General features: G+C 32.8%; 16 non-coding genes across 16 annotated transcripts; all 16 read right to left on the reverse strand.

Annotated features, from left to right (window-relative positions):
• Positions 1 to 1,006: 1,006 nt before the first annotated feature.
• On the reverse strand, positions 1,007 to 1,080 carry TRNAI-AAU (transfer RNA isoleucine (anticodon AAU)). Its single transcript has one exon. It is a non-coding gene; the product is annotated as a tRNA-Ile (tRNA).
• Positions 1,081 to 2,668: 1,588 nt separating this feature from the next.
• On the reverse strand, positions 2,669 to 2,742 carry TRNAI-AAU (transfer RNA isoleucine (anticodon AAU)). The gene has a single exon. It is a non-coding gene; the product is annotated as a tRNA-Ile (tRNA).
• Positions 2,743 to 4,332: 1,590 nt separating this feature from the next.
• TRNAI-AAU (transfer RNA isoleucine (anticodon AAU)) lies at positions 4,333 to 4,406 on the reverse strand. Its single transcript has one exon. It is a non-coding gene; the product is annotated as a tRNA-Ile (tRNA).
• Positions 4,407 to 5,993: 1,587 nt separating this feature from the next.
• On the reverse strand, positions 5,994 to 6,067 carry TRNAI-AAU (transfer RNA isoleucine (anticodon AAU)). Its single transcript has one exon. It is a non-coding gene; the product is annotated as a tRNA-Ile (tRNA).
• A 1,581-nt stretch (positions 6,068 to 7,648) lies between these two features.
• On the reverse strand, positions 7,649 to 7,722 carry TRNAI-AAU (transfer RNA isoleucine (anticodon AAU)). The gene has a single exon. It is a non-coding gene; the product is annotated as a tRNA-Ile (tRNA).
• A 1,603-nt stretch (positions 7,723 to 9,325) lies between these two features.
• TRNAI-AAU (transfer RNA isoleucine (anticodon AAU)) lies at positions 9,326 to 9,399 on the reverse strand. The gene has a single exon. It is a non-coding gene; the product is annotated as a tRNA-Ile (tRNA).
• A 1,586-nt stretch (positions 9,400 to 10,985) lies between these two features.
• TRNAI-AAU (transfer RNA isoleucine (anticodon AAU)) lies at positions 10,986 to 11,059 on the reverse strand. The gene has a single exon. It is a non-coding gene; the product is annotated as a tRNA-Ile (tRNA).
• Positions 11,060 to 12,640: 1,581 nt separating this feature from the next.
• On the reverse strand, positions 12,641 to 12,714 carry TRNAI-AAU (transfer RNA isoleucine (anticodon AAU)). Its single transcript has one exon. It is a non-coding gene; the product is annotated as a tRNA-Ile (tRNA).
• A 1,603-nt stretch (positions 12,715 to 14,317) lies between these two features.
• On the reverse strand, positions 14,318 to 14,391 carry TRNAI-AAU (transfer RNA isoleucine (anticodon AAU)). Its single transcript has one exon. It is a non-coding gene; the product is annotated as a tRNA-Ile (tRNA).
• A 1,589-nt stretch (positions 14,392 to 15,980) lies between these two features.
• On the reverse strand, positions 15,981 to 16,054 carry TRNAI-AAU (transfer RNA isoleucine (anticodon AAU)). The gene has a single exon. It is a non-coding gene; the product is annotated as a tRNA-Ile (tRNA).
• Positions 16,055 to 17,641: 1,587 nt separating this feature from the next.
• On the reverse strand, positions 17,642 to 17,715 carry TRNAI-AAU (transfer RNA isoleucine (anticodon AAU)). Its single transcript has one exon. It is a non-coding gene; the product is annotated as a tRNA-Ile (tRNA).
• Positions 17,716 to 19,296: 1,581 nt separating this feature from the next.
• TRNAI-AAU (transfer RNA isoleucine (anticodon AAU)) lies at positions 19,297 to 19,370 on the reverse strand. The gene has a single exon. It is a non-coding gene; the product is annotated as a tRNA-Ile (tRNA).
• Positions 19,371 to 20,962: 1,592 nt separating this feature from the next.
• TRNAI-AAU (transfer RNA isoleucine (anticodon AAU)) lies at positions 20,963 to 21,036 on the reverse strand. Its single transcript has one exon. It is a non-coding gene; the product is annotated as a tRNA-Ile (tRNA).
• Positions 21,037 to 22,624: 1,588 nt separating this feature from the next.
• TRNAI-AAU (transfer RNA isoleucine (anticodon AAU)) lies at positions 22,625 to 22,698 on the reverse strand. The gene has a single exon. It is a non-coding gene; the product is annotated as a tRNA-Ile (tRNA).
• Positions 22,699 to 24,290: 1,592 nt separating this feature from the next.
• TRNAI-AAU (transfer RNA isoleucine (anticodon AAU)) lies at positions 24,291 to 24,364 on the reverse strand. Its single transcript has one exon. It is a non-coding gene; the product is annotated as a tRNA-Ile (tRNA).
• A 1,589-nt stretch (positions 24,365 to 25,953) lies between these two features.
• On the reverse strand, positions 25,954 to 26,023 carry TRNAI-AAU (transfer RNA isoleucine (anticodon AAU)). The gene has a single exon. It is a non-coding gene; the product is annotated as a tRNA-Ile (tRNA).
• Between the last annotated feature and the right edge of the window lie 320 nt (positions 26,024 to 26,343).

Here is a 26,343-nt window from a genome sequence, read left to right on the forward strand (position 1 = left end):
ACTTAACTCACAAGAGACTTTCATCCTTGGTCTATAAAAAAGGCAGTCCTCTGTTATAAAGCTTGAAACAATTGTAAGTGGCTGATATGCAAATATGGAAATACAGAAAAACTGTCAATTCAATGCTAGGATAACATAAGGGGTGATGCTCCAACTGAAATTGGTCCTAGGCATTTAGGTTTCTAGTATCTATCTTCTCCTTTAAAAAATAGGTTACTTTTTATATATTATCATTGGGTTTGGACAAATATTCTACATAATACCTATTGCATCCCTGAGCTTATTAGAAACTTGAAATAATATATATAAAGTATTGAATTTCTTTTCTTTGCATTTAAAAGATGAGCGCACTTCAGTAGATGCCATTGCTCAGGTGAGGGTTCCATGGTGTAATTGTTAGCACCCTTGACTTTGAATCTAGTAATCTGAATTCATATCTCGTGGGAGCTAACATTGTTTATTTTCCTATTGTTCAAAGCTCCATTTTCATTCAATGTATGAGTATTGCAAATCTTCATTTAAAATTCATATAAATTCCATCATCTTCAGTGGTGTCCTTTGTTTAAGCTCATTTTTAAACTTATCAAATCAGAAGTATGTCAAATATTTGGAAATAAGAAAAGATGCAATAAGAATGCAGAGATCCATTACTTGTGCTCTGGTCTTTAGAAATTCTCCATTTTTTTTACTTCAGTGTGCACTAATGAGAGGGGAGCACATATCTTCTTCTTCTTCTAGTAACACCTAGTGCCCTCTATGTTTGAGCAGCAATATAATAACTGATTAATATGCCCTTGCATATCTTAGTTATGCCATATTGCTTGATTTGAGACAAAAGTCACTGAGCCATGTAGAGAAAAATCTTCATCAGCCAAAGGATGACACTCCCACTGGCTTCTGATATATATTTGAAGAGATTTTGTGATATATGTGTCTATGATGTTTTCAAGTATTCATGCACTCCACCGATGAGCTTATTCCATTCTTGTCCATCAAGAAAAGCAAATGGCCCATACGGGGATCGAACCCGTGACCTTGGCATTATTAGCACTACGCTCTAACCAACTGAGCTAACCGGCCACAGATATTACTGCAAGCAAACACAAAACTGGCAAATGTACCTCAAAGCACAGATCATATTTTGTTTTTATAGCATTTCATTTTTCAAAAAAAAGCTTAAGCCATAGAGTCACTTGAAGCACGGGTATCATAAAAATGCTCCAGTTTCTTTCCACATTACAAAATAAAAATAAATATTAGATAGGATAATAACAAAGATTAAGGCATCTACTAATAGTATAAAAATAGACAATTTAGACAAGGAGTATATGCAAATCTAAGCAAAAGCAATCTAAAAAATCTAATACACAATTTTTAATTGTAAATTTACAGATTGTTGAAAAAGATAATCCCAGGATGTAATCCATTATGTATTAAATTTAGTATGTTTTACCAAGTTGTGTATGAATAACTTTTAACACAAAAAAATATATATTGGGGAAGTAACTTAATGTGCCCATTGGAAATAAAGAATGCTAGCCCATTTTGGAATGCAAAGCTTAAGAAAATACAAACTTCAATCCATAGGAAAGCACTTTTTATTCAGTCTACACTCTGTAATCATACTATAGCTTAATTTCCAAATTGTGATGTCATTATCAGACTTAACTCACAAGAGATTTTCATCCTTGGTCTATAAAAAAGGCAGTCCTCTGTTATAAAGCTTGAAACAATTGTAAGTGGCTGATATGCAAATATGGAAATACAGAAAAACTGTCAATTCAATGCTAGGATAACATAAGGGGTGATGCTCCAACTGAAATTGGTCCTAGGCATTTAGGTTTCTAGTATCTATCTTCTCCTTTAAAAAATAGGTTACTTTTTATATATTATCATTGGGTTTGGACAAATATTCTACATAATACCTATTGCATCCCTGAGCTTATTAGAAACTTGAAATAATATATATAAAGTATTGAATTTCTTTTCTTTGCATTTAAAAGATGAGCGCACTTCAGTAGATGCCATTGCTCAGGTGAGGGTTCCATGGTGTAATTGTTAGCACCCTTGACTTTGAATCTAGTAATCTGAATTCATATCTCGTGGGAGCTAACATTGTTTATTTTCCTATTGTTCAAAGCTCCATTTTCATTCAATGTATGAGTATTGCAAATCTTCATTTAAAATTCATATAAATTCCATCATCTTCAGTGGTGTCCTTTGTTTAAACTCATTTTTAAACTTATCAAATCAGAAGTATGTCAAATATTTGGAAATAAGAAAAGATGCAATAAGAATACAGAGATCCATTACTTGTGCTCTGGTCTTTAGAAATTCTCCATTTTTTTTACTTCAGTGTGCACTAATGAGAGGGGAGCACATATCTTCTTCTTCTTCTAGTAACACCTAGTGCCCTCTATGTTTGAGCAGCAATATAATAACTGATTAATTTGCCCTTGCATATCTTAGTTATGCCATATTGCTTGATTTGAGACAAAAGTCACTGAGCCATGTAGAGAAAAATCTTCATCAGCCAAAGGATGACACTCCCACTGGCTTCTGATATGTATTTGAAGAGAGTTTTTGATATATGTGTCTATGATGTTTTCAAGTATTCATGCACTCCACCGATGAGCTTATTCCATTCTTGTCCATCAAGAAAGGCAAATGGCCCATACAGGGATCGAACCCGTGACCTTGGCGTTATTAGCACCACGCTCTAACCAACTGAGCTAACCGGCCACAGATATTACTGCAAGCAAACACAAAACTGGCAAATGTACCTCAAAGCACAGATCATATTTTGTTTTTATAGCATTTCATTTTTCAAAAAAAAAGCTTAAGCCATAGAGTCACTTGAAGCATGGGTATCATAAAAATGCTCCAGTTTCTTTCCACATTACAAAATAAAAATAAATATTAGATAGGATAATAACAAAGATTAAGGCGTCTAGTAATAGTATAAAAATAGATAATTTAGACTAGGAGTATATGCAAATCTAAGCAAAATCAATCTTAAAAATCTAAGACACAATTTTTAATTGTAAATTTACAGATTGTTGAAAAAGATAATCCCAGGATGTAATCCATTATGTATTAAATTTAGTATGTTTTACCAAGTTGTGTATGAATAACTTTTAACACAAAAAAATATATATTGGGGCTAGTAGCTTAATGTGCCCATTGGAAATAAAGAATGCTAGCCCATTTTGGAATGCAAAGCTTAAGAAAATACAAACTTCAATCGATAGGAAAGCACTTTTTATTCAGTCTACACTCTGTAATCATACTATAGCTTAATTTACAAATTGTGATGTCATTATCAGACTTAACTCACAAGAGACTTTCATCCTTGGTCTATAAAAAAGGCAGTCCTCTGTTATAAAGCTTGAAACAATTGTAAGTGGCTGATATGCAAATATGGAAATACAGAAAAACTGTCAATTCAATGCTAGGATAACATAAGGGGTGATGCTCCAACTGAAATTGGTCCTAGGCATTTAGGTTTCTAGTATCTATCTTCTCCTTTAAAAAATAGGTTACTTTTTATATATTATCATTGGGTTTGGACAAATATTCTACATAATACCTATTGCATCCCTGAGCTTATTAGAAACTTGAAATAATATATATAAAGTATTGAATTTCTTTTCTTTGCATTTAAAAGATGAGCGCACTTCAGTAGATGCCATTGCTCAGGTGAGGGTTCCATGGTGTAATTGTTAGCACCCTTGACTTTGAATCTAGTAATCTGAATTCATATCTCGTGGGAGCTAACATTGTTTATTTTCCTATTGTTCAAAGCTCCATTTTCATTCAATGTATGAGTATTGCAAATCTTCATTTAAAATTCATATAAATTCCATCATCTTCAGTGGTGTCCTTTGTTTAAACTCATTTTTAAACTTATCAAATCAGAAGTATGTCAAATATTTGGAAATAAGAAAAGATGCAATAAGAATACAGAGATCCATTACTTGTGCTCTGGTCTTTAGAAATTCTCCATTTTTTTTACTTCAGTGTGCACTAATGAGAGGGGAGCACATATCTTCTTCTTCTTCTAGTAACACCTAGTGCCCTCTATGTTTGAGCAGCAATATAATAACTGATTAATTTGCCCTTGCATATCTTAGTTATGCCATATTGCTTGATTTGAGACAAAAGTCACTGAGCCATGTAGAGAAAAATCTTCATCAGCCAAAGGATGACACTCCCACTGGCTTCTGATATGTATTTGAAGAGAGTTTTTGATATATGTGTCTATGATGTTTTCAAGTATTCATGCACTCCACCGATGAGCTTATTCCATTCTTGTCCATCAAGAAAGGCAAATGGCCCATACAGGGATCGAACCCGTGACCTTGGCGTTATTAGCACCACGCTCTAACCAACTGAGCTAACCGGCCACAGATATTACTGCAAGCAAACACAAAACTGGCAAATGTACCTCAAAGCACAGATCATATTTTGTTTTTATAGCATTTCATTTTTCAAAAAAAAGCTTAAGCCATAGAGTCACTTGAAGCACGGGTATCATAAAAATGCTCCAGTTTCTTTCCACATTACAAAATAAAAATAAATATTAGATAGGATAATAACAAAGATTAAGGCATCTACTAATAGTATAAAAATAGACAATTTAGACAAGGAGTATATGCAAATCTAAGCAAAAGCAATCTAAAAAATCTAATACACAATTTTTAATTGTAAATTTACAGATTGTTGAAAAAGATAATCCCAGGATGTAATCCATTATGTATTAAATTTAGTATGTTTTACCAAGTTGTGTATGAATAACTTTTAACACAAAAAAATATATATTGGGGAAGTAACTTAATGTGCCCATTGGAAATAAAGAATGCTAGCCCATTTTGGAATGCAAAGCTTAAGAAAATACAAACTTCAATCCATAGGAAAGCACTTTTTATTCAGTCTACACTCTGTAATCATACTATAGCTTAATTTCCAAATTGTGATGTCATTATCAGACTTAACTCACAAGAGATTTTCATCCTTGGTCTATAAAAAAGGCAGTCCTCTGTTATAAAGCTTGAAACAATTGTAAGTGGCTGATATGCAAATATGGAAATACAGAAAAACTGTCAATTCAATGCTAGGATAACATAAGGGGTGATGCTCCAACTGAAATTGGTCCTAGGCATTTAGGTTTCTAGTATCTATCTTCTCCTTTAAAAAATAGGTTACTTTTTATATATTATCATTGGGTTTGGACAAATATTCTACATAATACCTATTGCATCCCTGAGCTTATTAGAAACTTGAAATAATATATATAAAGTATTGAATTTCTTTTCTTTGCATTTAAAAGATGAGCGCACTTCAGTAGATGCCATTGCTCAGGTGAGGGTTCCATGGTGTAATTGTTAGCACCCTTGACTTTGAATCTAGTAATCTGAATTCATATCTCGTGGGAGCTAACATTGTTTATTTTCCTATTGTTCAAAGCTCCATTTTCATTCAATGTATGAGTATTGCAAATCTTCATTTAAAATTCATATAAATCCCATCATCTTCAGTGGTGTCCTTTGTTTAAACTCATTTTTAAACTTAGCAAATCAGAAGTATGTCAAATATTTGGAAATAAGAAAAGATGCAATAAGAATGCAGAGATCCATTACTTGTGCTCTGGTCTTTAGAAATTCTCCATTTTTTTTTTACTTCAGTGTGCACTAATGAGAGGGGAGCACATATCTTCTTCTTCTAGTAACACCTAGTGCCCTCTATGTTTGAGCAGCAATATAATAACTGATTAATTTGCCCTTGCATATCTTAGTTATGCCATATTGCTTGATTTGAGACAAAAGTCACTGAGCCATGTAGAGAAAAATCTTCATCAGCCAAAGGATGACACTCCCACTGGCTTCTGATATGTATTTGAAGAGATTTTGTGATATATGTGTCTATGATGTTTTCAAGTATTCATGCACTCCACCGATGATCTTATTCCATTCTTGTCCATCAAGAAAAGCAAATGGCCCATACGGGGATCGAACCCGTGACCTTGGCGTTATTAGCACCACGCTCTAACCAACTGAGCTAACCGGCCACAGATGTTACTGCAAGCAAACACAAAACTGGCAAATGTACCTCAAAGCACAGATCATATTTTGTTTTTATAGCATTTCATTTTTCAAAATAAGCTTAAGCCATAGAGTCACTTGAAGCATGGGTATCATAAAAATGCTCCAGTTTCTTTCCACATTACAAAATAAAAATAAATATTAGATAGGATAATAACAAAGATTAAGGCATCTACTAATAGTATAAAAATAGACAATTTAGACAAGGAGTATATGCAAATCTAAGCAAAATCAATCTAAAAAATCTAATACACAATTTTTAATTGTAAATTTACAGATTGTTGAAAAAGATAATCCCAGGATGTAATCCATTATGTATTAAATTTAGTATGTTTTACCAAGTTGTGTATGAATAACTTTTAACACAAAAAAATATATATTGGGGAAGTAGCTTAATGTGCCCATTGGAAATAAAGAATGCTAGCCCATTTTGGAATGCAAAGCTTAAGAAAATACAAACTTCAATCCATAGGAAAGCACTTTTTATTCAGTCTACACTCTGTAATCATACTATAGCTTCATTTACAAATTGTGATGTCATTATCAGACTTAACTCACAAGAGACTTTCATCCTTGGTCTATAAAAAAGGCAGTCCTCTGTTATAAAGCTTGAAACAATTGTAAGTGGCTGATATGCAAATATGGAAATACAGAAAAACTGTCAATTCAATGCTAGGATAACATAAGGGGTGATGCTCCAACTGAAATTGGTCCTAGGCATTTAGGTTTCTAGTATCTATCTTCTCCTTTAAAAAATAGGTTACTTTTTATATATTATCATTGGGTTTGGACAAATATGCTACATAATACCTATTGCATCCCTGAGCTTATTAGAAACTTGAAATAATATATATAAAGTATTGAATTTCTTTTCTTTGCATTTAAAAGATGAGCGCACTTCAGTAGATGCCATTGCTCAGGTGAGGGTTCCATGGTGTAATTGTTAGCACCCTGGACTTTGAATCTAGTAATCTGAGTTCATATCACGTGGGAGCTAACATTGTTTATTTTCCTTTTGTTCAAAGCTCCATTTTCATTCAATGTATGAGTATTGCAAATCTTCATTTAAAATTCATATAAATTCCATCATCTTCAGTGGTGTCCTTTGTTTAAACTCATTTTTAAACTTATCAAATCAGAAGTATGTCAAATATTTGGAAATAAGAAAAGATGCAATAAGAATGCAGAGATCCATTACTTGTGCTCTGGTCTTTAGAAATTCTCCATTTTTTTTTACTTCAGTGTGCACTAATGAGAGGGGAGCACATATCTTCTTCTAGTAACACCTAGTGCCCTCTATGTTTGAGCAGCAATATAATAACTGATTAATTTGCCCTTGCATATCTTAGTTATGTCATATTGCTTGATTTGAGACAAAAGTCACTGAGCCATGTAGAGAAAAATCTTCATTAGCCAAAGGATGACACTCCCACTGGCTTCTGATATGTATTTGAAAAGATTTTGTGATATATGTGTCTATGATGTTTTCAAGTATTCCTGCACTCCACGATGAGCTTATTCCATTCTTGTCCATCAAGAAAAGCAAATGGCCCATACGGGGATCGAACCCGTGACCTTGGCATTATTAGCACCACGCTCTAACCAACTGAGCTAACATGCCACAAATATTACTGCAAGCAAACACAAAACTGGCAAATGTACCTCAAAGCACAGATCATATTTTGCTTTTATAGCATTTCATTTTTCAAAAAAAAGCTTAAGCCATAGAGTCACTTGAAGCATGGGTATCATAAAAATGCTCCAGTTTCTTTCCACATTACAAAATAAAAATAAATATTAGATAGGATAATAACAAAGATTAAGGCATCTACTAATAGTATAAAAATAGACAATTTAGACAAGGAGTATATGCAAATCTAAGCAAAATCAATCTAAAAAATCTAATACACAATTTTTAATTGTAAATTTACAGATTGTTGAAAAAGATAATCCCAGGATGTAATCCATTATGTATTAAATTTAGTATGTTTTACCAAGTTGTGTATGAATAACTTTTAACACAAAAAAATATATATTGGGGAAGTAGCTTAATGTGCCCATTGGAAATAAAGAATGCTAGCCCATTTTGGAATGCAAAGCTTAAGAAAATACAAACTTCAATCCATAGGAAAGCACTACACTCTGTAATCATACTATAGCTTAATTTACAAATTGTGATGTCATTATCAGACTTAACTCACAAGAGACTTTCATCCTTGGTCTATAAAAAAGGCAGCCCTCTGTTATAATGCTTGAAACAATTGTAAGTGGCTGATATGCAAATATGGAAATACAGAAAAACTGTCAATTCAATGCTAGGATAACATAAGGGGTGATGCTCCAACTGAAATTGGTCCTAGGCATTTAGGTTTCTAGTATCTATCTTCTCCTTTAAAAAATAGGTTACTTTTTATATATTATCATTGGTTTAGGACAAATATTCTACATAATACCTATTGCATCCCAGAGTTTATTAGAAACTTGAAATAATATATATAAAGTATTGAATTTCTTTTCTTTGCATTTAAAAGATGAGCGCACTTCAGTAGATGCCATTGCTCAGGTAAGGGTTCCATGGTGTAATTGTTAGCACCCTGGACTTTGAATCTAGTCATCTGAGTTCATATCTCGTGGGAGCTAACATTGTTTATTTTCCTTTTGTTCAAAGCTCCATTTTCATTCAATGTATGAGTATTGCAAATCTTCATTTAAAATTCATATAAATTCCATCATCTTCAGTGGTGTCCTTTGTTTAAACTCATTTTTAAACTTATCAAATCAGAAGTATGTCAAATATTTGGAAATAAGAAAAGATGCAATAAGAATGCAGAGATCCATTACTTGTGCTCTGGTCTTTAGAAATTCTCCATTTTTTTTTACTTCAGTGTGCACTAATGAGAGGGGAGCACATATATTCTTCTTCTTCTTCTTCTTCTTCTTCTTCTTCTTCTTCTAGTAACACCTAGTGCCCTCTATGTTTGAGCAGCAGTATAATAACTGATTAATTTTCCCTTGAATATCTTAGTTATGCCATATTGCTTGATTTGAGACAAATGTCACTGAGCCATGTAGAGAAAAATCTTCATCAGCCAAAGGATGACACTCCCACTGGTTTCTTATATGTATTTGAAGAGATTTTGTGATATATGTGTCTATGATGTTTTCAAGTATTTATGCACTCCACCGATGAGCTTATTCCATTCTTGTCCATCAAGAAAAGCAAATGGCCCATACGGGGATCGAACCCGTGACCTTGGCATTATTAGCACCACACTCTAACCAACCGAGCTAACAGGCCACAGATATTACTGCCAGCAAACACAAAACTGGCAAATGTACCTCAAAGCACAGATCATATTTTGTTTTTATAGCATTTCATTTTTCAAAAAAAAGCTGAAGCCATAGAGTCACTTGAAGCATGGGTATCATAAAAATGCTCCAGTTTCTTTCCACATTACAAAATAAAAATAAATATTAGATAGGATAATAACAAAGATTAAGGCATCTAGTAATAGTATAAAAATAGACAATTTAGACTAGGAGTATATGCAAATCTAAGCAAAATCAATCTAAAAAATCTAATACACAATTTTTAATTGTAAATTTACAGATTGTTGAAAAAGATAATCCCAGGATGTAATCCATTATGTATTAAATTTAGTATGTTTTACCAAGTTGTGTATGAATAACTTTTAACACAAAAAAATATATATTGGGGCTAGTAGCTTAATGTGCCCATTGGAAATAAAGAATGCTAGCCCATTTTGGAATGCAAAGCTTAAGAAAATACAAACTTCAATCCATAGGAAAGCACTTTTTATTCAGTCTACACTCTGTAATCATACTATAGCTTAATTTACAAATTGTGATGTCATTATCAGACTTAACTCACAAGAGACTTTCATCCTTGGTCTATAAAAAAGGCAGTCCTCTGTTATAAAGCTTGAAACAATTGTAAGTGGCTGATATGCAAATATGGAAATACAGAAAAACTGTCAATTCAATGCTAGGATAACATAAGGGGTGATGCTCCAACTGAAATTGGTCCAAGGCATTTAGGTTTCTAGTATCTATCTTCTCCTTTAAAAAATAGGTTACTTTTTATATATTATCATTGGGTTTGGACAAATATTCTACATAATACCTATTGCATCCCTGAGCTTATTAGAAACTTGAAAGAATATATATAAAGTATTGAATTTCTTTTCTTTGCATTTAAAAGATGAGCGCACTTCAGTAGATGCCATTGCTCTGGTGAGGGTTCCATGGTGTAATTGTTAGCACCCTGGACTTTGAATCTAGTAATCTGAGTTCATATCTCGTGGGAGCTAACATTGTTTATTTTCCTTTTGTTCAAAGCTCCATTTTCATTCAATGTATGAGTATTGCAAATCTTCATTTAAAATTCATATAAATTCCATCATCTTCAGTGGTGTCCTTTGTTTAAACTCATTTTTAAACTTATCAAATCAGAAGTATGTCAAATATTTGGAAATAAGAAAAGATGCAATAAGAATGCAGAGATCCATTACTTGTGCTCTGGTCTTTAGAAATTCTCAATTTTTTTTACTTCAGTGTGCACTAATGAGAGGGGAGCACATATCTTCTTCTTCTAGTAACACCTAGTGCCCTCTATGTTTGAGCAGCAATATAATAACTGATTAATTTGCCCTTGCATATCTTAGTTATGCCATATTGCTTGATTTGAGACAAAAGTCACTGAGCAATGTAGAGAAAAATCTTCATCAGCCAAAGGATGACACTCCCACTGGCTTCTGATATGTATTTGAAGAGATTTTGTGATATATGTGTCTATGATGTTTTCAAGTATTCATGCACTCCACCGATGATCTTATTCCATTCTTGTCCATCAAGAAAAGCAAATGGCCCATACGGGGATCGAACCCGTGACCTTGGCGTTATTAGCACCACGCTCTAACCAACTGAGCTAACCGGCCACAGATATTACTGCAATCAAACACAAAACTGGCAAATGTACCTCAAAGCACAGATCATATTTTGTTTTTATAGCATTTCATTTTTCAAAAAAAGCTTAAGCCATAGAGTCACTTGAAGCATGGGTATCATAAAAATGCTCCAGTTTCTTTCCACATTACAAAATAAAAATAAATATTAGATAGGATAATAACAAAGATTAAGGCATCTACTAATAGTATAAAAATAGACAATTTAGACAAGGAGTATATGCAAATCTAAGCAAAATCAATCTAAAAAATCTAATACACAATTTTTAATTGTAAATTTACAGATTGTTGAAAAAGATAATCCCAGGATGTAATCCATTATGTATTAAAGTTAGTATGTTTTACTAAGTTGTGTATGAATAACTTTTAACACAAAAAAATATATATTGGGGAAGTAGCTTAATGTGCCCATTGGAAATAAAGAATGCTAGCCCATTTTGGAATGCAAAGCTTAAGAAAATACAAACTTCAATCCATAGGAAAGCACTTTTTATTCAGTCTACACTCTGTAATCATACTATAGCTTCATTTACAAATTGTGATGTCATTATCAGACTTAACTCACAAGAGACTTTCATCCTTGGTCTATAAAAAAGGCAGTCCTCTGTTATAAAGCTTGAAACAATTGTAAGTGGCTGATATGCAAATATGGAAATACAGAAAAACTGTCAATTCAATGCTAGGATAACATAAGGGGTGATGCTCCAACTGAAATTGGTCCTAGGCATTTAGGTTTCTAGTATCTATCTTCTCCTTTAAAAAATAGGTTACTTTTTATATATTATCATTGGGTTTGGACAAATATTCTACATAATACCTATTGCATCCCTGAGCTTATTAGAAACTTGAAATAATATATATAAAGTATTGAATTTCTTTTCTTTGCATTTAAAAGATGAGCGCACTTCAGTAGATGCCATTGCTCAGGTGAGGGTTCCATGGTGTAATTGTTAGCACCCTGGACTTTGAATCTAGTAATCTGAGTTCATATCTCGTGGGAGCTAACATTGTTTATTTTCCTTTTGTTCAAAGCTCCATTTTCATTCAATGTATGAGTATTGCAAATCTTCATTTAAAATTCATATAAATTCCATCATCTTCAGTGGTGTCCTTTGTTTAAACTCATTTTTAAACTTATCAAATCAGAAGTATGTCAAATATTTGGAAATAAGAAAAGATGCAATAAGAATGCAGAGATCCATTACTTGTGCTCTGGTCTTTAGAAATTCTCCATTTTTTTTTACTTTAGTGTGCACTAATGAGAGGGGAGCACATATCTTCTTCTAGTAACACCTAGTGCCCTCTATGTTTGAGCAGCAATATAATAACTGATTAATTTGCCCTTGCATATCTTAGTTATGTCATATTGCTTGATTTGAGACAAAAGTCACTGAGCCATGTAGAGAAAAATCTTCATCAGCCAAAGGATGACACTCCCACTGGCTTCTGATATGTATTTGAAAAGATTTTGTGATATATGTGTCTATGATGTTTTCAAGTATTCCTGCACTCCACGATGAGCTTATTCCATTCTTGTCCATCAAGAAAAGCAAATGGCCCTTACGGGGATCGAACCCGTGACCTTGGCATTATTAGCACCACGCTCTAACCAACTGAGCTAACATGCCACAGATATTACTGCAAGCAAACACAAAACTGGCAAATGTACCTCAAAGCACAGATCATATTTTGTTTTTATAGCATTTCATTTTTCAAAAAAAAGCTTAAGCCATAGAGTCACTTGAAGCATGGGTATCATAAAAATGCTCCAGTTTCTTTCCACATTACAAAATAAAAATAAATATTAGATAGGATAATAACAAAGATTAAGGCATCTACTAATAGTATAAAAATAGACAATTTAGACAAGAGGTATATGCAAATCTAAGCAAAATCAATCTAAAAAATCTAATACACAATTTTTAATTGTAAATTTACAGATTGTTGAAAAAGATAATCCCAGGATGTAATCCATTATGTATTAAATTTAGTATGTTTTACCAAGTTGTGTATGAATAACTTTTAACACAAAAAAATATATATTGGGGAAGTAGCTTAATGTGCCCATTGGAAATAAAGAATGCTAGCCCATTTTGGAATGCAAAGCTTAAGAAAATACAAACTTCAATCCATAGGAAAGCACTTTTTGTTCAGTCTACACTCTGTAATCATACTATAGCTTAATTTACAAATTGTGATGTCATTATCAGACTTAACTCACAAGAGACTTTCATCCTTGGTCTATAAAAAAGGCAGTCCTCTGTTATAAAGCTTGAAACAATTGTAAGTGGCTGATATGCAAATATGGAAATACAGAAAAACTGTCAATTCAATGCTAGGATAACATAAGGGGTGATGCTCCAACTGAAATTGGTCCTAGGCATTTAGGTTTCTAGTATCTATCTTCTCCTTTAAAAAATAGGTTACTTTTTATATATTATCATTGGTTTAGGACAAATATTCTACATAATACCTATTGCATCCCAGAGTTTATTAGAAACTTGAAATAATATATATAAAGTATTGAATTTCTTTTCTTTGCATTTAAAAGATGAGCGCACTTCAGTAGATGCCATTGCTCAGGTAAGGGTTCCATGGTGTAATTGTTAGCACCCTGGACTTTGAATCTAGTCATCTGAGTTCATATCTCGTGGGAGCTAACATTGTTTATTTTCCTTTTGTTCAAAGCTCCATTTTCATTCAATGTATGAGTATTGCAAATCTTCATTTAAAATTCATATAAATTCCATCATCTTCAGTGGTGTCCTTTGTTTAAACTCATCTTTAAACTTATCAAATCAGAAGTATGTCAAATATTTGGAAATAAGAAAAGATGCAATAAGAATGCAGAGATCCATTACTTGTGCTCTGGTCTTTAGAAATTCTCCATTTTTTTTACTTCAGTGTGCACTAATGAGAGGGGAGCACATATATTCTTCTTCTTCTTCTTCTTCTTCTTCTAGTAACACCTAGTGCCCTCTATGTTTGAGCAGCAGTATAATAACTGATTAATTTTCCCTTGAATATCTTAGTTATGCCATATTGCTTGATTTGAGACAAATGTCACTGAGCCATGTAGAGAAAAATCTTCATCAGCCAAAGGATGACACTCCCACTGGTTTCTTATATGTATTTGAAGAGATTTTGTGATATATGTGTCTATGATGTTTTCAAGTATTCATGCACTCCACCGATGAGCTTATTCCATTCTTGTCCATCAAGAAAAGCAAATGGCCCATACGGGGATCGAACCCGTGACCTTGGCGTTATTAGCACCACACTCTAACCAACCGAGCTAACAGGCCACAGATATTACTGCCAGCAAACACAAAACTGGCAAATGTACCTCAAAGCACAGATCATATTTTGTTTTTATAGCATTTCATTTTTCAAAAAAAAGCTGAAGCCATAGAGTCACTTGAAGCATGGGTATCATAAAAATGCTCCAGTTTCTTTCCACATTACAAAATAAAAATAAATATTAGATAGGATAATAACAAAGATTAAGGCATCTAGTAATAGTATAAAAATAGACAATTTAGACTAGGAGTATATGCAAATCTAAGCAAAATCAATCTAAAAAATCTAATACACAATTTTTAATTGTAAATTTACAGATTGTTGAAAAAGATAATCCCAGGATGTAATCCATTATGTATTAAATTTAGTATGTTTTACCAAGTTGTGTATGAATAACTTTTAACACAAAAAAATATATATTGGGGCTAGTAGCTTAATGTGCCCATTGGAAATAAAGAATGCTAGCCCATTTTGGAATGCAAAGCTTAAGAAAATACAAACTTCAATCCATAGGAAAGCACTTTTTATTCAGTCTACACTCTGTAATCATACTATAGCTTAATTTACAAATTGTGATGTCATTATCAGACTTAACTCACAAGAGACTTTCATCCTTGGTCTATAAAAAAGGCAGTCCTCTGTTATAAAGCTTGAAACAATTGTAAATGGCTGATATGCAAATATGGAAATACAGAAAAACTGTCAATTCAATGCTAGGATAACATAAGGGGTGATGCTCCAACTGAAATTGGTCCTAGGCATTTAGGTTTCTAGTATCTATCTTCTCCTTTAAAAAATAGGTTACTTTTTATATATTATCATTGGGTTTGGACAAATATTCTACATAATACCTATTGCATCCCTGAGCTTATTAGAAACTTGAAATAATATATATAAAGTATTGAATTTCTTTTCTTTGCATTTAAAAGATGAGCGCACTTCAGTAGATGCCATTGCTCAGGTGAGGGTTCCATGGTGTAATTGTTAGCACCCTGGACTTTGAATCTAGTAATCTGAGTTCATATCTCGTGGGAGCTAACATTGTTTATTTTCCTTTTGTTCAAAGCTCCATTTTCATTCAATGTATGAGTATTGCAAATCTTCATTTAAAATTCATATAAATTCCATCATCTTCAGTGGTGTCCTTTGTTTAAACTCATTTTTAAACTTATCAAATCAGAAGTATGTCAAATATTTGGAAATAAGAAAAGATGCAATAAGAATGCAGAGATCCATTACTTGTGCTCTGGTCTTTAGAAATTCTCAATTTTTTTTACTTCAGTGTGCACTAATGAGAGGGGAGCACATATCTTCTTCTTCTTCTAGTAACACCTAGTGCCCTCTATGTTTGAGCAGCAATATAATAACTGATTAATATGCCCTTGCATATCTTAGTTATGCCATATTGCTTGATTTGAGACAAAAGTCACTGAGCCATGTAGAGAAAAATCTTCATCAGCCAAAGGATGACACTTCCACTGGCTTCTGATATGTATTTGAAGAGATTTTGTGATATATGTGTCTATGATGTTTTCAAGTATTCATGCACTCCACCGATGAGCTTATTCCATTCTTGTCCATCAAGAAAAGCAAATGGCCCATACGGGGATCGAACCCGTGACCTTGGCGTTATTAGCACCACGCTCTAACCAACTGAGCTAACCGGCCACAGATATTACTGCAAGCAAACACAAAACTGGCAAATGTACCTCAAAGCACAGATCATATTTTGTTTTTATAGCATTTCATTTTTCAAAAAAAAGCTTAAGCCATAGAGTCACTTGAAGCATGGGTATCATAAAAATGCTCCAGTTTCTTTCCACATTACAAAATAAAAATAAATATTAGATAGGATAATAACAAAGATTAAGGCATCTACTAATAGTATAAAAATAGACAATTTAGACAAGGAGTATATGCAAATCTAAGCAAAATCAATCTAAAAAATCTAATACACAATTTTTAATTGTAAATTTACAGATTGTTGAAAAAGATAATCCCAGGATGTAATCCATTATGTATTAAATTTAGTATGTTTTACCAAGTTGTGTATGAATAACTTTTAACACAAAAAAATATATATTGGGGAAGTAACTTAATGTGCCCATTGGAAATAAAGAATGCTAGCCCATTTTGGAATGCAAAGCTTAAGAAAATACAAACTTCAATCCATAGGAAAGCACTTTTTATTCAGTCTACACTCTGTAATCATACTATAGCTTAATTTACAAATTGTGATGTCACTATCAGACTTAACTCACAAGAGACTTTCATCCTTGGTCTATAAAAAAGGCAGTCCTCTGTTATAAAGCTTGAAACAATTGTAAGTGGCTGATATGCAAATATGGAAATACAGAAAAACTGTCAATTCAATGCTAGGATAACATAAGGGGTGATGCTCCAACTGAAATTGGTCCTAGGCATTTAGGTTTCTAGTATCTATCTTCTCCTTTAAAAAATAGGTTACTTTTTATATATTATCATTGGGTTTGGACAAATATTCTACATAATACCTATTGCATCCCTGAGCTTATTAGAAACTTGAAATAATATATATAAAGTATTGAATTTCTTTTCTTTGCATTTAAAAGATGAGCGCACTTCAGTAGATGCCATTGCTCAGGTGAGGGTTCCATGGTGTAATTGTTAGCACCCTTGACTTTGAATCTAGTAATCTGAATTCATATCTCGTGGGAGCTAACATTGTTTATTTTCCTATTGTTCAAAGCTCCATTTTCATTCAATGTATGAGTATTGCAAATCTTCATTTAAAATTCATATAAATTCCATCATCTTCAGTGGTGTCCTTTGTTTAAACTCATTTTTAAATTTAGCAAATCAGAAGTATGTCAAATATTTGGAAATAAGAAAAGATGCAATAAGAATGCAGAGATCCATTACTTGTGCTCTGGTCTTTAGAAATTCTCCATTTTTTTTTACTTCAGTGTGCACTAATAAGAGGGGAGCACATATCTTCTTCTTCTAGTAACACCTAGTGCCCTCTATGTTTGAGCAGCAATATAATAACTGATTAATTTGCCCTTGCATATCTTAGTTATGCCATATTGCTTGATTTGAGACAAAAGTCACTGAGCCATGTAGAGAAAAAATCTTCATCAGCCAAAGGATGACACTCCCACTGGCTTCTGATATGTATTTGAAGAGATTTTGTGATATATGTGTCTATGATGTTTTCAAGTATTCATGCACTCCACCGATGATCTTATTCCATTCTTGTCCATCAAGAAAAGCAAATGGCCCATACGGGGATCGAACCCGTGACCTTGGCGTTATTAGCACCACGCTCTAACCAACTGAGCTAACCGGCCACAGATGTTACTGCAAGCAAACACAAAACTGGCAAATGTACCTCAAAGCACAGATCATATTTTGTTTTTATAGCATTTCATTTTTCAAAAAAAGCTTAAGCCATAGAGTCACTTGAAGCATGGGTATCATAAAAATGCTCCAGTTTCTTTCCACATTACAAAATAAAAATAAATATTAGATAGGATAATAACAAAGATTAAGGCATCTACTAATAGTATAAAAATAGACAATTTAGACAAGGAGTATATGCAAATCTAAGCAAAATCAATCTAAAAAATCTAATACACAATTTTTAATTGTAAATTTACAGATTGTTGAAAAAGATAATCCCAGGATGTAATCCATTATGTATTAAAGTTAGTATGTTTTACCAAGTTGTGTATGAATAACTTTTAACACAAAAAAATACATATTGGGGAAGTAGCTTAATGTGCCCATTGGAAATAAAGAATGCTAGCCCATTTTGGAATGCAAAGCTTAAGAAAATACAAACTTCAATCCATAGGAAAGCACTTTTTATTCAGTCTACACTCTGTAATCATACTATAGCTTCATTTACAAATTGTGATGTCATTATCAGACTTAACTCACAAGAGACTTTCATCCTTGGTCTATAAAAAAGGCAGTCCTCTGTTATAAAGCTTGAAACAATTGTAAGTGGCTGATATGCAAATATGGAAATACAGAAAAACTGTCAATTCAATGCTAGGATAACATAAGGGGTGATGCTCCAACTGAAATTGGTCCTAGGCATTTAGGTTTCTAGTATCTATCTTCTCCTTTAAAAAATCGGTTACTTTTTATATATTATCATTGGGTTTGGACAAATATTCTACATAATACCTATTGCATCCCTGAGCTTATTAGAAACTTGAAATAATATATATAAAGTATTGAATTTCTTTTCTTTGCATTTAAAAGATGAGCGCACTTCAGTAGATGCCATTGCTCAGGTGAGGGTTCCATGGTGTAATTGTTAGCACCCTGGACTTTGAATCTAGTAATCTGAGTTCATATCTCGTGGGAGCTAACATTGTTTATTTTCCTTTTGTTCAAAGCTCCATTTTCATTCAATGTATGAGTATTGCAAATCTTCATTTAAAATTCATATAAATTCCATCATCTTCAGTGGTGTCCTTTGTTTAAACTCATTTTTAAACTTATTAAATCAGAAGTATGTCAAATATTTGGAAATAAGAAAAGATGCAATAAGAATGCAGAGATCCATTACTTGTGCTCTGGTCTTTAGAAATTCTCCATTTTTTTTTACTTCAGTGTGCACTAATGAGAGGGGAGCACATATCTTCTTCTAGTAACACCTAGTGCCCTCTATGTTTGAGCAGCAATATAATAACTGATTAATTTGCCCTTGCATATCTTAGTTATGTCATATTGCTTGATTTGAGACAAAAGTCACTGAGCCATGTAGAGAAAAATCTTCATCAGCCAAAGGATGACACTCCCACTGGCTTCTGATATGTATTTGAAAAGATTTTGTGATATATGTGTCTATGATGTTTTCAAGTATTCCTGCACTCCACGATGAGCTTATTCCATTCTTGTCCATCAAGAAAAGCAAATGGCCTATACGGGGATCGAACCCGTGACCTTGGCGTTATTAGCACCTCGCTCTAACCAACTGAGCTAACATGCCACAGATATTACTGCAAGCAAACACAAAACTGGCAAATGTACCTCAAAGCACAGATCATATTTTGTTTTTATAGCATTTCATTTTTCAAAAAAAAGCTTAAGCCATAGAGTCACTTGAAGCATGGGTATCATAAAAATGCTCCAGTTTCTTTCCACATTACAAAATAAAAATAAATATTAGATAGGATAATAACAAAGATTAAGGCATCTACTAATAGTATAAAAATAGACAATTTATTCAAGGAGTATATGCAAATCTAAGCAAAATCAATCTAAAAAATCTAATACACAATTTTTAATTGTAAATTTACAGATTGTTGAAAAAGATAATCCCAGGATGTAATCCATTATGTATTAAATTTAGTATGTTTTACCAAGTTGTGTATGAATAACTTTTAACACAAAAAAATATATATTGGGGAAGTAACTTAATGTGCCCATTGGAAATAAAGAATGCTAGCCCATTTTGGAATGCAAAGCTTAAGAAAATAAAAACTTCAATCCATAGGAAAGCACTTTTTATTCAGTCTACACTCTGTAATCATACTATAGCTTAATTTACAAATTGTGATGTCATTATCAGACTTAACTCACAAGAGACTTTCATCCTTGGTCTATAAAAAAGGCAGTCCTCTGTTATAAAGCTTGAAACAATTGTAAGTGGCTGATATGCAAATATGGAAATACTGAAAAACTGTCAATTCAATGCTAGGATAACATAGGGGGTGATGCTCCAACTGAAATTGGTCCTAGGCATTTAGGTTTCTAGTATCTATCTTCTCCTTTAAAAAATAGGTTACTTTTTATATATTATCATTGGGTTTGGACAAATATTCTACATAATACCTATTGCATCCCTGAGCTTATTAGAAACTTGAAATAATATATATAAAGTATTGAATTTCTTTTCTTTGCATTTAAAAGATGAGCGCACTTCAGTAGATGCCATTGCTCAGGTGAGGGTTCCATGGTGTAATTGTTAGCACCCTGGACTTTGAATCTAGTAATTTGAATTTATATCTCGTGGGAGCTAACATTGTTTATTTTCCTTTTGTTCAAAGCTCCATTTTCATTCAATGTATGAGTATTGCAAATCTTCATTTAAAATTCATATAAATTCCATCATCTTCAGTGGTGTCCTTTGTTTAAACTCATTTTTAAACTTATCAAATCAGAAGTATGTCAAATATTTGGAAATAAGAAAAGATGCAATAAGAATGCAGAGATCCATTACTTGTGCTCTGGTCTTTAGAAATTCTCCATTTTTTTTTACTTCAGTGTGCACTAATGAGAGGGGAGCACATATCTTCTTCTTCTTCTTCTAGTAACACCTAGTGCCCTCTATGTTTGAGCAGCAATATAATAACTGATTAATTTGCCCTTGCATATCTTAGTTATGCCATATTGCTTGATTTGAGACAAAAGTCACTGAGCCATGTAGAGAAAAATCTTCATCAGCCAAAGGATGACACTCCCACTGGCTTCTGATATGTATTTGAAGAGATTTTGTGATATATGTGTCTATGATGTTTTCAAGTATTCATGCACTCCATCGATGAGCTTATTCCATTCTTGTCCATCAAGAAAAGCAAATGGCCCATACGGGGATCGAACCCGTGACCTTGGCATTATTAGCACCACGCTCTAACCAACTGCGCTAACTGGCCACAGATATTACTGCAAGCAAACACAAAACTGGCAAATATATCTCAAAGCACAGATCATATTTTGTTTTTATAGCATTTCATTTTTCAAAAAAAAGCTTAAGCCATAGAGTCACTTGAAGCATGGGTATCATAAAAATGCTCCAGTTTCTTTCCACATTACAAAATAAAAAATAATATTAGATAGGATAATAACAAAGATTAAGGCATCTACTAATAGTATAAAAATATACAATTTAGACAAGGAGTATATGCAAATCTAAGCAAAATCAATCTAAAAAATCTAATACACAATTTTTAATTGTAAATTTACAGATTGTTGAAAAAGATAATCCAGGATGTAATCCATTATGTATTAAATTTAGTATGTTTTACCAAGTTGTGTATGAATAACTTTTAACACAAAAAAATAAATATTGGGGAAGTAGCTTAATGTGCCTATTGGAAATAAAGAATGCTAGCCCATTTTGGAATGCAAAGCTTAAGAAAATACAAACTTCAATCCATAGGAAAGCACTTTTTATTCAGTCTACACTCTGTAATCATACTATAGCTTAATTTACAAATTGTGATGTCATTATCAGACTTAACTCACAAGAGACTTTCATCCTTGGTCTATAAAAAAGGCAGTCCTCTGTTATAAAGCTTGAAACAATTGTAAGTGGCTGATATGCAAATATGGAAATACAGAAAAACTGTCAATTCAATGCTAGGATAACATAAGGGGTGATGCTCCAACTGAAATTGGTCCTAGGCATTTAGGTTTCTAGTATCTATCTTCTCCTTTAAAAAATAGGTTACTTTTTATATATTATCATTGGGTTTGGACAAATATTCTACATAATACCTATTGCATCCCTGAGCTTATTAGAAACTTGAAATAATATATATAAAGTATTGAATTTCTTTTCTTTGCATTTAAAAGATGAGTGCACTTCAGTAGATGCCATTGCTCAGGTGAGGGTTCCATGGTGTAATTGTTAGCACCCTGGACTTTTAATCTAGTAATCTGAGTTCATATCTCGTGGGAGCTAACATTGTTTTTTTCCCTTTTGTTCAAAGCTCCATTTTCATTCAATGTATGAGTATTGCAAATCTTCATTTAAAATTCATATAAATTCCATCATCTTCAGTGGTGTCCTTTGTTTAAACTAATTTTTAAACTTATCAAATCAGAAGTATGTCAAATATTTGGAAATAAGAAAAGATGCAATAAGAATGCAGAGGATCCATTACTTGTGCTCTGGTCTTTAGAAATTCTCAATTTTTTTTACTTCAGTGTGCACTAATGAGAGGGGAGCACATATCTTCTTCTTCTTCTAGTAACACCTAGTGCCCTCTATGTTTGAGCAGCAATATAATAACTGATTAATTTGCCCTTGCATATCTTAGTTATGCCATATTGCTTGATTTGAGACAAAAGTCACTGAGCCATGTAGAGAAAAATCTTCATCAGCCAAAGGATGACACTCCCACTGGCTTCTGATATGTATTTGAAGAGATTTTGTGATATATGTGTCTATGATGTTTTCAAGTATTCATGCACTCCACCGATGAGCTTATTCCATTCTTGTCCATCAAGAAAAGCAAATGGCCCATACGGGGATCGAACCCGTGACCTTGGCATTATTAGCACCACGCTCTAACCAACTGCGCTAACTGGCCACAGATATTACTGCAAGCAAACACAAAACTGGCAAATATATCTCAAAGCACAGATCATATTTTGTTTTTATAGCATTTCATTTTTCAAAAAAAAGCTTAAGCCATAGAGTCACTTGAAGCATGGGTATCATAAAAATGCTCCAGTTTCTTTCCACATTACAAAATAAAAAATAATATTAGATAGGATAATAACAAAGATTAAGGCATCTACTAATAGTATAAAAATAGACAATTTAGACAAGGAGTATATGCAAATCTAAGCAAAATCAATCTAAAAAATCTAATACACAATTTTTAATTGTAAATTTACAGATTGTTGAAAAAGATAATCCAGGATGTAATCCATTATGTATTAAATTTAGTATGTTTTACCAAGTTGTGTATGAATAACTTTTAACACAAAAAAATAAATATTGGGGAAGTAGCTTAATGTGCCTATTGGAAATAAAGAATGCTAGCCCATTTTGGAATGCAAAGCTTAAGAAAATACAAACTTCAATCCATAGGAAAGCACTTTTTATTCAGTCTACACTCTGTAATCATACTATAGCTTAATTTACAAATTGTGATGTCATTATCAGACTTAACTCACAAGAGACGTTCATCCTTGGTCTATAAAAAAGGCAGTCCTCTGTTATAAAGCTTGAAACAATTATAAGTGGCTGATATGCAAATATGGAAATACAGAAAAACTGTCAATTCAATGCTAGGATAACATAAGGGGTGATGCTCCAACTGAAATTGGTCCTAGGCATTTAGGTTTCTAGTATCTATCTTCTCCTTTAAAAAATAGGTTACTTTTTATATATTATCATTGGGTTTGGACAAATATTCTACATAATACCTATTGCATCCCTGAGTTTATTAGAAACTTGAAATAATATATATAAAGTATTGAATTTCTTTTCTTTGCATTTAAAAGATGAGCGCACTTCAGTAGATGCCATTGCTCAGGTAAGGGTTCCATGGTGTAATTGTTAGCACCCTGGAGTTTCAATCTAGTCATCTGAGTTCATATCTCGTGGGAGCTAACATTGTTTATTTTCCTTTTGTTCAAAGCTCCATTTTCATTCAATGTATGAGTATTGCAAATCTTCATTTAAAATTCATATAAATTCCATCATCTTCAGTGGTGTCCTTTGTTTAAACTCATTTTTAAACTTATCAAATCAGAAGTATGTCAAATATTTGGAAATAAGAAAAGATGCAATAAGAATGCAGAGATCCATTACTTGTGCTCTGGTCTTTAGAAATTCTCCATTTTTTTTACTTCAGTGTGCACTAATGAGAGGGGAGCACATATATTCTTCTTCTTCTTCTAGTAACACCTAGTGCCCTCTATGTTTGAGCAGCAGTATAATAACTAATTAATTTTTTCCCTTGAATATCTTAGTTATGCCATATTGCTTGATTTGAGACAAATGTCACTGAGCCATGTAGAGAAAAATCTTCATCAGCCAAAGGATTACAATACCACTGGTTTCTTATATGTATTTGAAGAGATTTTGTGATATATGTGTCTATGATGTTTTCAAGTATTCATGCACTCCACCGATGAGCTTATTCCATTCTTGTCCATCAAGAAAGGCAAATGGCCCATACGGGGATTGAACCCGTGACCTTGGCGTTATTAGCGCCACGCTCTAACCAACTGAGCTAACCGGCCACAGATATTACTGCAAGCAAACACAAAACTGGCAAATGTACCTCAAAGCACAGATCATATTTTGTTTTTATAGCATTTCATTTTTCAAAAAAAAGCTGAAGCCATAGAGTCACTTGAAGCATGGGTATCATAAAAATGCTCCAGTTTCTTTCCACATTACAAAATAAAAAATAATATTAGATAGGATAATAACAAAGATTAAGGCATCTAGTAATAGTATAAAAATAGACAATTTAGACTAGGAGTATATGCAAATCTAAGCAAAATCAATCTAAAAAATCTAATACACAATTTTTAATTGTAAATTTACAGATTGTTGAAAAAGATAATCCCAGGATGTAATCCATTATGTATTAAATTTAGTATGTTTTACCAAGTTGTGTATGAATAACTTTTAACACAAAAAAATATATATTGGGGCTAGTAGCTTAATGTGCCCATTGGAAATAAAGAATGCTAGCCCATTTTGGAATGCAAAGCTTAAGAAAATACAAACTTCAATCCATAGGAAAGCACTTTTTATTCAGTCTACACTCTGTAATCATACTATAGCTTAATTTACAAATTGTGATGTCATTATCAGACTTAACTCACAAGAGACTTTCATCCTTTGTCTATAAAAAAGGCAGTCCTCTGTTATAAAGCTTGAAACAATTGTAAGTGGCTGATATGCAAATATGGAAATACAGAAAAACTGTCAATTCAATGCTAGGATAACATAAGGGGTGATGCTCCAACTGAAATTGGTCCTAGGCATTTAGGTTTCTAGTATCTATCTTCTCCTTTAAAAAATAGGTTACTTTTTATATATTATCATTGGGTTTGGACAAATATTCTACATAATACCTATTGCATCCCTGAGCTTATTAGAAACTTGAAATAATATATATAAAGTATTGAATTTCTTTTCTTTGCATTTAAAAGATGAGCGCACTTCAGTAGATGCCATTGCTCAGGTGAGGGTTCCATGGTGTAATTGTTAGCACCCTGGACTTTGAATCTAGTAATCTGAGTTCATATCTCGTGGGAGCTAACATTGTTTATTTTCCTTTTGTTCAAAGCTCCATTTTCATTCAATTTATGAGTATTGCAAATCTTCATTTAAAATTCATATAAATTCCATCATCTTCAGTGGTGTCCTTTGTTTAAACTCATTTTTAAACTTATCAAATCAGAAGTATGTCAAATATTTGGAAATAAGAAAAGATGCAATAAGAATGCAGAGATCCATTACTTGTGCTCTGGTCTTTAGAAATTCTCCATTTTTTTTACTTCAGTGTGCACTAATGAGAGGAGAGCACATATCTTCTTCTTCTTCTAGTAACACCTAGTGCCCTCTATGTTTGAGCAGCAATATAATAACTGATTAATATGCCCTTGCATATCTTAGTTATGCCATATTGCTTGATTTGAGACAAAAGTCACTGAGCCATGTAGAGAAAAATCTTCATCAGCCAAAGGATGACACTCCCACTGGCTTCTGATATGTATTTGAAGAGATTTTGTGATATATGTGTCTATGATGTTTTCAAGTATTCATGCACTCCACCGATGAGCTTATTCCATTCTTGTCCATCAAGAAAAGCAAATGGCCCTTACGGGGATCAAACCCGTGACCTTGGCGTTATTAGCACCACGCTCTAACCAACTGAGCTAACCGTCTACAGATACTACTGCAAGCAAACACAAAACTGGCAAATGTACCTCAAAGCACAGATCATATTTTGTTTTTATAGCATTTCATTTTTCAAAAAAAAGCTTAAGCCATAGAGTCACTTGAAGCATGGGTATCATAAAAATGCTCCAGTTTCTTTCCACATTACAAAATAAAAATAAATATTAGATAGGATAATAACAAAGATTAAGGCATCTAGTAATAGTATAAAAATATACAATTTAGACAAGGAGTATATGCAAATCTAAGCAAAATCAATCTAAAAAATCTAATACACAGTTTTTAATTGTAAATTTACAGATTG

Source organism: Pseudophryne corroboree, chromosome 11 (genome assembly GCF_028390025.1).
Source record: "Pseudophryne corroboree isolate aPseCor3 chromosome 11, aPseCor3.hap2, whole genome shotgun sequence".
Classification (NCBI taxonomy): domain Eukaryota; kingdom Metazoa; phylum Chordata; class Amphibia; order Anura; family Myobatrachidae; genus Pseudophryne; species Pseudophryne corroboree.